Source organism: Ochotona princeps, chromosome 22, assembly GCF_030435755.1.
Source record: "Ochotona princeps isolate mOchPri1 chromosome 22, mOchPri1.hap1, whole genome shotgun sequence".
Taxonomy (NCBI): Eukaryota; Metazoa; Chordata; class Mammalia; order Lagomorpha; family Ochotonidae; genus Ochotona; species Ochotona princeps.
This window is the reverse complement of record NC_080853.1, coordinates 20,815,647-20,829,877: the sequence shown is the minus strand read 5'-3', so window position 1 is coordinate 20,829,877 and position 14,231 is coordinate 20,815,647.

Sequence of the window (14,231 nt, the reverse complement as noted above, 5' to 3'; positions counted from 1 at the left end):
ATGAACATTTGAATTGTTTGTATCTTCTGTCTCTATGAACACTGATGTGTGAGCTTTTGTGTAGATAAATGTTGCGGATCCCTGAGAGTAGAATTGCTGTGTCCTTTGGTAGCTGTGTATTGTAAACATTTTGAAAAATCACTGAACTGTTTACCAAAGCAGATGCACCGTTTTACCTGCCACTAACAACGCAGCAGTTCCTGGTGCCTCCAGATCCTTGCTCAGCCTTCTTATTGTAGATCTTTTTTTTGAGTATTCCTATTTTGATAAATGTGACAGAATTTTCCACGTTAAATGTGCATTACTTCATTCACAATGCCTTATAGCCATGATCATTATGTCTTGCTCTGTGTTTAGAAATCATTCCAAACAGAAATGCTGCAACCATTAAGCAATAATTACCATTTTTCTCCTAGTAACTGGTAACTCATAGTCTACTGTCTGTTTCTATTAATTTGTTTGTTCAAGGAATTTCCTGCAAGTGGAATCATACAATGCTTGTTATTTTGTGTCTGGGTCATTTCCCTTGGCATGTTTTGGGTTTTTTTTTTCCTTGCTGTAATATGTATCATATTGCCAGACCTCTCTGAGCTACATAAACACTACACTCCAGGTATTTGCCACATTTGGTTTAGCCATCCATCTGATGATGAACATGACTTGTTTCCACTTTTTGGCTATTGTGAATCATGCTACAATAAACTGTAGCATAGGAGGATTTATTTGAGGCTCTACTTTCACTTCTTCATGGTATTTAGACAGGAATGGAATTGCTGGATCATGTGGTAAGTCTATGTCAAGCTGTCTGAGAAACTGGTGAACTTTTTCTGTAGTGGCTTCAACATTTTCTATTTTTTAAAAAGAATTATTTATTTTTATTGGAAAGTAAGATATAGAGATAAGGAGAGACAGAGAGGAAGATCTTCTGTCTGCTGATTCACTCCCCAAGTTGCTGCAATGGCCAGAGCTGAGCTGAACTGAAGCCAGGAGCCAGGAGCCAGGAGCTTCTTCCAGGTCTCCCATGCTGGTGCAGGGTCCTAAGACTTTGGGCTGTCCATGACTGCTTTCCCAGGAAAGTGGATGAATGCCACAAATTGGTGCCCATATGGGATCCTAGCGCATGTAAGGTGAGGTTTTTAGCCACTAGGCTATTGCGCCGGGTCCAACATTTTCTATTCTTACCACCAAGTTTTGAGGGTTGCAGTTGCCCCCTATCCTGAATGAATGATGTTGAGCATCTTTCCATGAGCTTCCTGGATATTTGTGGATCATTGGAGACTTGTCTTTCAAGTGCTTTGCCCATTTTGTAAATTGTTTACTCTTATTGAATTGTAGGAGCACTTTATATACGCGTATATTGGATATTAAATTCCTATCACAAGTAATTTGCAAATACGCTCTCCTGTTGTCAATGGTTGTCTTTCTTGTTCTCTTGATAATGGCATTTGATGGCAAAATTTTCAATTGAAATAATTAATTTATTTGACAGGCAAGGAGACAGAGAAAAAGAGAGGGAGCATGCTTCCACCTATTGGTTCACTCTCCAAATGCTACAATGGCTAGTGTTGGACTAGCTTGCAGCCGGGAACTCGGACCTTGGTTTAGTCTCGTAGGACAGCCACATGGGTGGCAGGCATCCAGGTACTGTGAGCCATCACTTGCTACCCCCTCCTCCAGAGTATGCAGTAGCAGAAAATTATAACCAAGGCTTGAACCCGGGCACTCTAACATGGGATGCAAGTAGCCACACCACTAGGCTCAATGCCTTCCCCAAATTTCCAAATTTGAATCAATCTTTTTCTTTTGTCTTTCATGTTTTTGCAAACACTGCCAAATCCAGGGACATGAAGATTTATTTCTATGTTTTCCTCCACAAATGTAATGATTTCAGCTCTTATATTTAGGCTTTGATCCATCTTGAGGCAATTTTTGCATTTACTGTGAGGTAGAAATCCAACTTCAGTTCTCCGCATGTGGAACTCCACTTTTCCCAGCACAATCTGCCGGACAGTCTATTCTCTCCTTGTTGACTGGACCTGTCACCCTTGTCAGAGATAAGTTGTTCACAGATGTACTGGTTTATTTCTGGACTTTTTTTTTTTTTCCTTTTTCATTGGTTGATATGTCTATCTTTATGACAAGACAGCACTGTTTTAATTATGTTAACTTTGTAAGTAAGCTGCAAAATCAGACATGTGAGTCTTCCAACTTTCTTTTCAAGATTATTTTGGCTATTTAGGGCCCCTTAGAATTCCATATGCATTTGAGGATTAGATTTTCCATTTATGTCAAAAATTATTTTGGGGATTTTCATAGCATTTATGTTGAAATTTTTGATGATTTTGGGAAGCACTGACATGTTAACAATGCATGTTGTTCATCTTATCCATGCACAGAAAAGGTCTTTCTATTTGTCCAGATATTCCTTCATTTCTCCTGGCAGTGTTTTGTCATCTTTTGTGGACAATTCTACCATCTCCTTGGTTAAACCTCTCCCAGATATTTTGCTGTTTTAGATAATACGTTTAAGTAGAGCTGCTTTCTTAATTTCCTTTTCAAATTATTCATTGCTTATGTATAGAAACATGATCAAATTTTGGATATTAATCTTGTACTCAACAGCTCTGCTGAATTCATTTACTGGCTCTTGTAGTTTTCTTGTGGATTCTTTGAGGATTTTCTATTTGTAGAATCATGTCATTTGTGAGTAGACATGAGTTTACTCTCTGCTTGTTAGTTTGGTTACCTTTTATTTCTTTTTCTATTTAATTGTCTTGGCTAGAATGTCCAGTACCACACTGAATGGCAGGGGTGAACGTGGGCATCTCTGTCTTGTCTCTGATCTTTGGGGAGAAGCTCTCAATCTTTTACCGCTAAGTATGCCATTAGCCTTGGGTGCTTCAGAAATTCCCTTTATTAAGCTGAAGGGCTTTCCTTCTATTTGTAGTTTGCTGAGTGGGTTTTTAAAAAGTTATTATTATGAAAGAATACAAAGTTAATCCGTTGTGTGTTCTGGCTCAATAGAGATGTTCATGTGGGTCCCCTCCTTCATTCCAGTAATGTGATGTGTTACGCTGATTGATTTTACTGTTGAAACCACCCCTTCATTCCTGTACTGAATCCCACTTGGTCATGGAGTATGGTCCTGCTGAATCCAGCCAGCTAGCGTTTTAATGAGGATTTTGTGTCTCTATTCATAAGGATATTGGTTTATAGTATCATTTTTCTTTTTGCGTGTGCTCGCTCTGTATATGTAGAGAGAGAGATGTTTATCTGGCTTTACAGCCAGGATAATGCTGACTTCATAGACTAAATTAGTAAATGTTCCCTTGTCTTTTATTCTTTGGAATGGCTTAAAAGTCTGTGTTAATTCTTTATAAGTTTGGGTAAAATTCACCAGTGCAGCCGTCAGGCCCTGGGTTTTTCTTTGTTAGGAGAGTGTTTTTTGTTTGTTTGTTTTGTCTTTTGTTGTTGTTGTTGTTGTGGATTTGCTTTCTTGTAACAAGACTGTTGATATTTTCTATTACTTCATAAATCAGTTAAGGTAATTTCTATACATCTTTATATATATATATACATATATATATATATATATTTTTTTTTTTTTTGAGAAGCAGATTCACAGAGAGGAGAGACAGGAAGGGTATTTACTTCCCAAATGGCAACAATGGCCAGAGCTGAGCCCATCTGAATCCAGGAGTCGGGAGTGAACTGGATTGGGAATGGAGCAGCTGCAGTTTGAACCAGTGTCCATGCAGATGCGAGTGCTTAAAAGTGGAGTAACCTGTTGACCCATGGCTCCGGCCCCAGTAATTTATGTATTTCTAAGAATTTGTCCATTTGATCTGGTTATCCAATCTGTTGATATAATATTGTTCATAGTACTCTCTTCCAATCCCTTTTATTTCTATAATCAGTAGTAATATCCTTATTTTCATTGCTGGTTTTAGTAATTAGATCCTTTTCTCTTTAGTAAATCGATCTAGAGAGTGTCTAATTTTTTTATCTTTCTGAAGAACTATCTTCTGATCCGGTTGATTTTCCGTATTCTATATTTTGTATATTAGATATCTTTATCATAGCTTTCCCCCCACCAACTTTATATTTTTCCCTCTTCAAGTTCTGGGTTCAGCTTGCTTTTCTTTTGCTAGTTCCTTAAGACCTATAGGAAAGTTAATGATTTGATATCTTTTTATCTTCTTTAGTGTCAGCATTTACAGCTACAACTTTCCCAGTCAGGAATGCCTTCAGTACTTCCCAAGAGTCTTCATTTTTCATTTATCTCAATATGTTTTTAATTCCCTTCTGATTTCTTCTTTGGTTCATTGGTTGTAGAAAGTATGTCATTTAATTCCTATGTATTTGTGAGTTATTGCTCTACTTTTCCTTCATTATTGCTTTCAAGTTTGTTCCATTGTGTCTAGAGTGAGTTCAATCTGATAATTTTCCTAGGATTTATTTTGTGGCCTAGCATACAGTCTGTCCTAGAAAATATTTTCCCATCAGAAGCTGAACCATATTGATTAGTTATTTTCAACTCCCTTTCTGATAGTCTTTTAGCCCCCATGTTACATCTTCTGATAGCTGTTACATTTCTTTAGTCTTCATTTTCTCCCTGTTGTTTGGCATGTATAAGAGGCTGAGTGATGGGTTTTGGGATGGCAAGATTTTCCTGGTGGACCCTAACGCTATCCTGTATCTCCTTGTAAGAGACAAGTAAAGGGAACCGTGCACACAGGAAAAGAGGGGTGACGTGACCACGGAAGTGAGGCAGGTGTGATTTGGCCATGAGCCAACAGAAGAAGCAAGAAGGAATCCCTGCCCTCACGGGCAGTGCAGCCCTGCTCATGCCTTGAGTGCAGTCCTGGCCTCTGGAAGAATCAGGGAATGTATTTCCTTTGGTTTTATCCACTGAGCTTGTGACAATCTGTTACAGCAGCCCCAGGAAACTAACGTAGCATGCCTTTCAGATTTCTGTTGAAAGTTGGACACGCTGTGTAGGAAACTCAATGGGTGAGATAAGCAGCTTTCAGTATAAGGATGAGGATTCCAGGGACTAAGAGCCGGGCTCCACGCAGTGCTTGTAGCTCTAGACACCAGGGGCTTTTCATTCCGTGTTATTTTGTCCTGGTTTATGCAGCTCACCTCTGTGCTGCTCTTCACAGCTGCAATCTGCTGTGCAATACTGGGGTCTGATCTGTGTGGTCACAGGGTTGGGGAGTGTTTGCACTCGGGGTATTTAATGCAGAGCACAACCTATCCATGGTTAACAGAGGCACAGAGATGGGAAGTAAAAGTTTGTTACTCACGGTTCCTGTGAGGGAGTGTAGCAAGCCTGGAGGTCTACCCCCATCACTCCCGCCGACACACACACACCATGGATGTTCACAGGCCAGTGCCTCCTCAAAGCAGGTGTCTCACATGGGCTTGTCATGGGTGACAGCATGAGTTCCAGGAGAATATGAGAGAGCTCATTCTGCCATAGCCATGGGCTCAGGCATGTGTGAGGATCAGTGGGGCCAGTCTGTGGGTGGCCCGCAGCAAGGAGGTGATCTTCAGGAGGAAGGAGTTGAAAGCAGAAGTCTCTGGACTGCCAACACTGAGGAACTAGGAACTGCCCTAAGCCCTGCTCCAGCAGTAGACAGCACAGCCTAGGCTCAGAATGAAGCCACGGCAATATAAAGACATCAAGAAGAGAAAATGAAAGTGGCTGGACTTGGGCCAGGCCAGAACCAGGAGCCTGGAATTCCATTGGGGACTCCCATGGGGATGCCCATGTACTTGGGCCATCTGCTACTGCCTGCTCAGGTGCACTAGCGAGGAGCTGAAGGGAAATCAGAGCAGTTGGGACTGGAACTGGCACACCCAGGATGGTAGATGTGCAGATGGCTGGCCTCAGGGGGAGACCATGATCTGTTAATGAAAGCTCTTTCTTTCCATGGCCTCCACTTTAGGAAGGCATACAGCCGTCAGAGAGGTTTTCCTTCCTCCTTGGTGAGACAGGAAGTCGGGGAGGGGGGTGGGTTCTGGAGGATGCAGAGTTCTACTGTCTGTTGTGGGGATGAGAAGTAAAAGGCTTAGCATTGCCCTCTGGAGCAGCCGTGCCTCTGCGGATTGGGGAGGAATGGATAGCGGGACCTGACCATGGCTCCTGCCTGCCAGAACGACATGGGGGCTCTCTCAGCTTGTCCCCAGGAGAATCCGGAGGCCAGGTACCCAAAGGACAAACAGTGTCTGCTCTTGTGGCCTCATGCCCCTTCCAGTCTGCACTTGGACTCTGGCAGTCCACCAGAACAGCTAGGGGATGCTCTGGGTCTAAGCAGACCTCAGGGATTGGATCGCTCCGGATGCACCTGACTGCCTGGATTCTAGGGTGCAGGTTTACTTGGCAAGCTCAGTGCTCTGATGGGCTCCAGAAAAGTTGTTGCCTTTCTATTTGATCAGTTTTTGTTTCTCTCGTTATCAAGACAAGAGTAACAACTTCCAAGCTCTTAACATGTCAGAGTTGAAGCCATAAGTCCCTGCTGTGGCCATTTGGAAAAATCAATCAACTACAGCAAGTAAGAAATACTGTCTTGAAATCATAGGACTGTAATCTTGGAATCATAAAGGCTTTGACACTAGACTCATAGAGTTTTACAGCGGGGGAAGCATAAATTCTAAGAAGGAGTATTTCTCATTGAAAATCTCCATGGCCTCATCTTTGCTTATCGGATGACATTGGCATAAAATGCTTTGTGTGATCTGACCCGTTCCGTCTCTCCAGCCTCATTTCTCACCACTTGTCTCACCTCCCACTCAAGTCCTACTCTCCCTCCCACTCCCTGCCAACAGCAATTTCTCCCCACCAGCCAGGGTTTCAGCCACATCTCCAATCACTTGAGATTCCTTGATACATTTTGAGTCCTGCCTGAAACATGACAGATTCTCAGCATTCATTCATTAATCTAAGTAAAAATAAAATTACTGGGCTTGGCACATGGCATATCAGTTACAACACCACTTGGGGAGTCCACATACTGTATCAGAGTGCCTAGTTCAAGTCCCAGCTGTCCCACTTCCACTCCAGCTCTCTGCTAATGGGCCTGGAAAAGCAGATGATGGCCCAAGTGCTTAGGCCCTTTGCCACCCCCCTGGGAGACCTGGATGGAGTGCTAACTCCTGACATCAGCTTGAGCCAGTCATTTGGGAAGTGAAACAATGGAGAAAAAAAACTCTCTTTGTTTATAACTCTACTTTTCAAACAAATAAATACGTCATTAAAAAATCAAAACAAAAACCACAAGCCCTATGCTCAGGTGGCCTTGGGTTCAAATCATAGTCCTGCTGGGTAACCTTGATTAATCTTTTGTGTGACCAATTGAGCTTTTATTTCTCTCATCAATGAACTGGTGCTGAGAAAATGAGCTTCCTCATGGGCGTGGGTGAAATATGCAGCCATCTTAGCCAAAGGCTGAGCATCTACTGCCGTGTGGTTGTGACCATCTGATGAAATGCCTGTCTCTGTCACCTGTCTCAAGGGCAGGGACTGAATCTGATGAATTTCTGCCCCCGGCACTCAGCTGGTTTATGCTGCACATGAAAGCAAGATGGAGTCGTGAATGAAAAGAAGGAAATGAAGCTTAGAATCCCACTTTCATCACTTGGCACACAAAATCTAGGAATCTCATGTGACATTTGTTACATAACTGCTAGGTTGGAAAGAGCTTGCATATCAATTTCTTGAGGTTTCCAAGGATGAACTCCCATAGTTAGTAATATCCTCTATAGAGCCACCTGGTGCAAAGACACAGACACATGTATGCATACATGCACCACATGTGCATATCAAGAATCAGCACTTGTCCATTCAGTGTGAGATCAACACAGGTGTTTCCTCTCCCTCCTTTCTCCCTATCCTGTCCTTCCCTACTGTCCTCTATTGTTTTCCATTTGGGAAACTGCTGGCTTAAATCAGCCAAGTGGGTTTCATCACCCATGAAGACACTGTGACCTTCCAATGGCTCTAGCAGCCTCGTGTTCAGGAACCTGTGCCTGACTCTCCCATGCTCACATATCCCCATGAAGGAAGTTCCCCTCCAAAGGTACCGGGTTTCATTGTTGGACAGCATTCATTGCTAGAAAGTCCTTCCTTTTCTCAAGCTCATGGGAGCTCCCTCTGACACTTCTGCACTAGCTCCTGCCTCACTTGCTGTTCTTTGGCAACCTTCTACGTGGCTGTCTCGGCCAAATGCACACGTCTTAGGATCTCAGCACTGAAAGCCTCCTTCCAGGTGAAGGCACTGAGCTCCACCCATCATCTCCCAGGAACATGCTCACTTCTTTCTCCAGGAGTAGCAGACACGGGGGCCCATCCAGGGATAGCAGCTGAAATTTTCAGCCACTGGAGCAGAGTAGCAGGTCAGAGCTGCATAAGATACAAAAACGGTTTCTGTGCACCCCCAACCCCGGTCCCACTTCCAATCTCCTTGCTTGTCTTCTTTCTTCAACTGTTTGGGTCTTTCCAAGGAGATACCCATTGGGGTGACACATTGCATTTCAGGAGCCACAACCAGGCAAGGAGAAAAGGGCAAGTGTGTTGGCTGAATTGTCCCAGCCACCTTTTGTCTCCTCCCCCGAGGACCAGCCAAAGGCTGGCATTTGCAATGACGGCATTCCCCAGGGGAAGTCACCAGCCCTGAGGACACTGTGCGTTCTTAGTATCGGATAGCGCTGCTGATTCTGTAAATTCAACTCTTACTTCACTCATTCATTCAGCAATGTGTGTTGACCACCCTCTTCATGCCAAATTGTGCTTGGAGTTGAAGCCCTTACTCCCAACCTCCTTAGAGGGTTTAGGGCAACAGTATTGAGGACAAGGATAAAGGACAGTATGACATGTTAGGTGCTCAGTCAGATCAGGGTGTCGAGGGAGCTATGAGCCCGGTTCCCTCAGCTCACTGGGTGGGTGGGTGCATCCAGGGAGGTATCATGGAGAATACTTTTGCGCCAAGCCAGGTGAAGGACAGGGAACCCAGGCTGATGGTTAGCCTTTCTTCCTGGCTTTCTCTGTCAAGCTTTATTGCTGAAGCCAACTGGATCATGAGCTTAGAGAGAAGAGGACATGGAGGCAGGAATGCCAAGGCTGTCCTGATTCTCTGTGGTGTATGCTTTCCTTCAAAATGAAGGACCAAGATACATAGCTGTACCTGTCACATCACTAACCTTGCCCCGAGCATTTCAAAGTCAAGCAGCAGAGTAGTTATCAGTGAGTCCCAGTGAGCACAGGCCATGCAGGGGCCAGGCACCCAGCAGAGCCTGCAGAGGCTATGGAGAGGAAGGTCCAAGTTTAACCACAGGAACTCACACCACACTTATGAACGGTCAAGACGGAAGAGTCCTTAGCAATTACTTGGCAACTCATACCACACTTATGAACAGTCAAGATGGAAGAGTCTAGCAATCACCTGGTCACCCCTCCATGTTTCTTCAGTTGTAGACTGCAAGACCTGGAAAAAGGTACAAGCTTACCTTGTAACCTGGAGACAGAACCCGCCCTGAATTCCAGCCCCAGAACCTCTCTCCTTCCCTCCCTTTCTCCCCAGGGGGTCTCCTCCCTATGCAATGTCTTTAGGAAGCTCCCACCTAGGGCCAGCTTTGTAGTAGCAGGTTGCCGCTTGTGATGGCAGCATTCCATGTGGGCACTGGTTTGAGTCCTGGTTCCTTCCATTCCCATCCAGCTTCCTGCTAATGTGCCTGCGGGAAATCAGCAGAGGGTGACCCAAGTGCTTGGACCCCTGTACCCACATGAACCCTTGACTTGCTGTGGCCTGGTGTAGCTCTGGACATCGTGGCTGTTTGGGAATTAAACCAGCAGATGGGAGATCTCTCTCTCTGTCTTTCTCCCACTCTTTCTTTCCCTCTCTGTTAACTCTGCCTTTCAAGTAGGTATATTCAAAAATAAATAAAAAAAGAAACCTCCCACCTGCGTACAACTTGCAAATGTTCATTGCCTTCCCCACTACTTCTCTCTGACCCCAGCCCCAGACATCTAACCTTCTGCTTCCACCTCACTGCCCCCTAAGGCTTCCTCCTCTTCCCGCCCTGAACCTATCCACTTAGCTCCCAAGCAGTCTGAAACTCAGACCCAGCCCAGCCCTGTGCTCAGCCCCGGCATTGCAAACAGATTACAGTCCCAGGTCCTCACTGCATGCTGCAGGCTTGCCCTGCTCCCACCACAGTGAGTGGCTCAGAGGCGCCCAGCTCAGACCCACATTGCAAGCCACATCCTTCTCTAGAACACTCCGTCCCAAACACTCTTTGATGCTTTCCTTTCTTTCTACCACACAGCCTCTGGGAGAGAAGAGATCTGTTGTGCTCACTGCCCCCTTGTTCAGCACCCTGAATGGTACTTGGCACGAGGTGGGCACTCCATCAAGAGTTGAAGGAATGAATGAACAAACAAATGAAACACATCACTCAGTGAACGCATGTTCACAGGCTGTTCTGGAGCTAGAGGTAAGGATTCAGGCTTGGAGCTAGTGCACAGCAGAGGGTCCTTGCCCTCAAGGAGGAGGCTCACGGGGCGGGGGGAACACAATTCTTTGTGTGCAGGAGCCTTGTGGGGGGGGGATACAAGTGGCATTTCCTGCTGAGACCAAGCCCTGTCTCCGAAGATGGGGTGAGAATGAGAGTGAAGACAGCAAAGCACTGGGTTTCAGGACCCTTCAAGTACTTTTTCTGAGATGTGTGGGACTCTCTACCAGAGAGTGGGGGCCTACACTCACAGCGAGGGCTCCTGGCATCTCAGATCCCCTAAGAGGTTATACATATGGACTGGGTGGTATCTGGAAGAGGACTTCTGGGATTCCACCCAGAGGAAATTGGGTCCCACGCATAGGGCACATGCCCAGCTAGGAGGAGCCCTGTTGCTGGGTAAGCACTTCTCAGCACTCTCCCAGAAGACTCTCATTTCCTCACTTCTCCAGCCCTCCCACCTCCCAAGTCAGATTGACCGCAGCTCCCCTCCCTCCGTGGCAGCCAGCCCCATGTTGCCATTTCCTCCTTCCCTGCAGATGGTGTTGGTTAGAGAGTGTTTGAAGACAAGCTCACTTCCTCCACCTTTTCTGCTTTCTCACTGGGAGTACTTCCCTTTTTCCTTTACCCCACAGTGCGCGCGCGCACACACACACACACACACACACACACACACACACACACACACATTTTTAAGTTTGTTTAGCAATTGATCCATCCATTCTTCTACCCATGACTTCATCCATCTACCTATGGACCCACCTTCTATCCATGAATCCATCCAACCCTCTAGGGATCAAACCATCTATCCATGGATCCCTCCATCCATCCAGCAGATACTCACCAAACACCTACTGTGCTCCTGATCTCTTATTCAAGGTGGGAAATAAGGACATAATCCCTGTCCTTCAGATCCTACAGCCTGACAGGGGAATAACCATTGCACAAATAACTGCAAAGTTCACTACATCTGTGATAAATACTATGCAAGAGAAGTGCCTGAACTCTTGGAAAGTGGCACGGTAGACCTGTCTGAGAAAGGAAGGGTTCACTCAAGACCTGGCTGACTTGTTGCAACAGAGCACTGGACACGTGGCATTTAACAAATGGATACTTCAGTTTAATTTCAGTTTAAAAACAGAGCAGTGGAATTTTATTGTTGTTTATGACACAATACTTCATTGTTTGTGGTAGTGTAACCAAGAGTATTGGGCAAGAGGGGAACAGACAGAGGACGTGAAACTGTTTCCTGGCTTCAGCTTGTGTTTTGGAAGATGTAGAAGACAGACTTCCTTCCTGACATCTCACTCGGGAAGGCCCGGGCTACTACGGCCAGAAAATTCCTAAGAGACTGCTGCCAGATTTGCGGGTGAAGATGCGTGATGCTCGTGCTTGTGCAGAAACAAGCCTCACCAGACACTTCACTTGCTGTGGAATCCCCAGCAAGCTGCCTCTCAGGGAGGTGGTTTCTTTGGGGCAATTAGCCCTTCTCACTGTCTCCTTTACCTGGCATCAGTAAATAATACTTTTCTCTTGGGAAAACTTGGAGCTTATTTGGTGCCCCACTCCCCAAGCAAACAGACCTCTATGAGTAGGACTGCATTTTTACTTTGTAGAAAACTCAAGGTATATATATATGAAAACATGTAAAATGTCATATTTTTATGATGTTTTGCATGTTGAAGTGATGCCACTTTGGATATTGGAGTAGACAAATTTATTAAATTAAATGGAGTAATTTCACCTGATCTTTCTTAAATTTGAAAAAAAATATTTTTTGAGATCCCATTTCAAATTTACATCACATGGGCAGAGCCGAGGAGAGATGCGATACTCATTGGTCCCAATAGAGGTCGGGGCTCAGAAGAGAACCAACCCAGTGGTTAAAACCATCAGCTGATCAGAGTGATGGACGGTGGCGGGCACTGTGCTTACTAGTAGTACATGTAGGAGCCTGGACTGGGAATGCCTCGAAGTTTTTTTTTAGGGGGATTCCCCTGAACAAAATGGAGGAATCAAAGTATTAACCAAAAAAAGATGGAAAATGGAGTAGATCAATCAACCACCTCAGCTTTATGCTTCCAGCGGAAAACTGGACAAGGGGAAACCCTAAGACGGACTATGTCAATCAGTGGAATCTGCACCAGCCTCATCATACCTGGACTGTTGCTGATGATATGTTGGAGCTTCTAATTGATCAAGGTGACGCTCTGCTGGCTCTGCCTTCAAACCTGAAAGGGCCTCCCTAAGAGGCCGTTGAACTTGAACTGGACAAGGGGGATGCTGGACTCTGTATGGTGTGAACTTTTGGTTAGGGAATCTCAACGGAACTTGAGCTGTGGTTATGCATCAAGGTGAAGGAATTCATGATGGGGGAAGGGTTTGGGGTGAAGGGGGGGGAAATCCCAGTACCTATGAAATTGTGTCATGTAATGCAATGTAATTAATGAATAAATGAATATTAAAAAAAATTTACATCACAGTCAGCATTAAGACTCCATTAAATAGAGTTCAACAAATAAAATGTAAAATGACATAATCCAACAGGAAAATTGACAAGGGCTTATCAACCATAAACAAAGGAAAAGTTCAACTTCGCTAGTGTCCATTTAAAAATAGCTGCAGATGGACCTGGTGCAATGGTTCAATGGCTAAGATCCTTACCGTGCATGTGCTGGGATCCCACATGGGTGCCAATATGAGAGTGAATGGGCATTTGGGACTAGGAAAGTCCCACATAGCTTCGTGCTTCTGGCCTGGGAAAGCAATCAAGGATGCCCCAAAGCCTTCAGACCCGCGTGGGAGACCAGGGGGAGGCTCCTGGCTTCTGATCAGCTCAGCTCTGACTGTTGCAGCCACTTGCGGAGTGAAATAGTGGATGGAAGATCTTTCTCTGTCTCCCCTTCTCTCTGAAAATCTGCCTTTCTAAGAAAAATGAATAAATCTTTAAAGAACAAAATAAAAATAGCCACAGAAGCATTAAAACTACACTTGTTTGACAACCTTTATACATTTGAAAATGTTGCTACTAGAAAGACTAAATAACAACAAGTCTATAGATAAGGGACTTGCGCTCTGTCTGTGGACAGAGCTGAGCCGACAGTACAAGGCAGCAGTTGGCCAGCTAAAAGCAAGCAAAGGCACCAAGGATCTGGGGAGGCTGGTATTTCTGAGACCAGTTAGTTCCCATTTTCAGAGCTCTCATCTTGAGCTTACGACTTCAGACCTCCTAGGCACAGGAGGGAAACCATCTCGAGGGAGACGTGACGGATCCATCTCTTGCAGTGTATGAGCACCCTGAAGCATGGAGCTCCATGGCCGGTTGAGTTTCTTGACTTTTGCAGTGCAGGCTGGTTTTCATGTGTTAACACTGCTTTCAACCCAGCTCCGTTAAGTTCCTCCTGCCTGCCTGGCCTTGGTCTCTTAGACACCACCGCTGTTTCTGGACACTTGTAGCGATGCGCTGACAAATGGACCCCGGTCCCCAGTCCCGTGCTGTGCCTCTTGTGTCTGAGTCCTCCCACAAAAGGCCAGTGCTCCCTGTGGACTGCAGGCAGGATGCTGGGAACCAGCCACCACCCTCCCTCCATAGGGGACTTTCTAGGACTCTGCACTCTGACTCCTCTGTGTGGAGGAAGTCCAGGCTGCCCCTCTGTCAGCCCTTCTCTCGTTTCGGTTCCCTTTTCTTCTGCTCACAGCAGCACAGGTGTGGACCA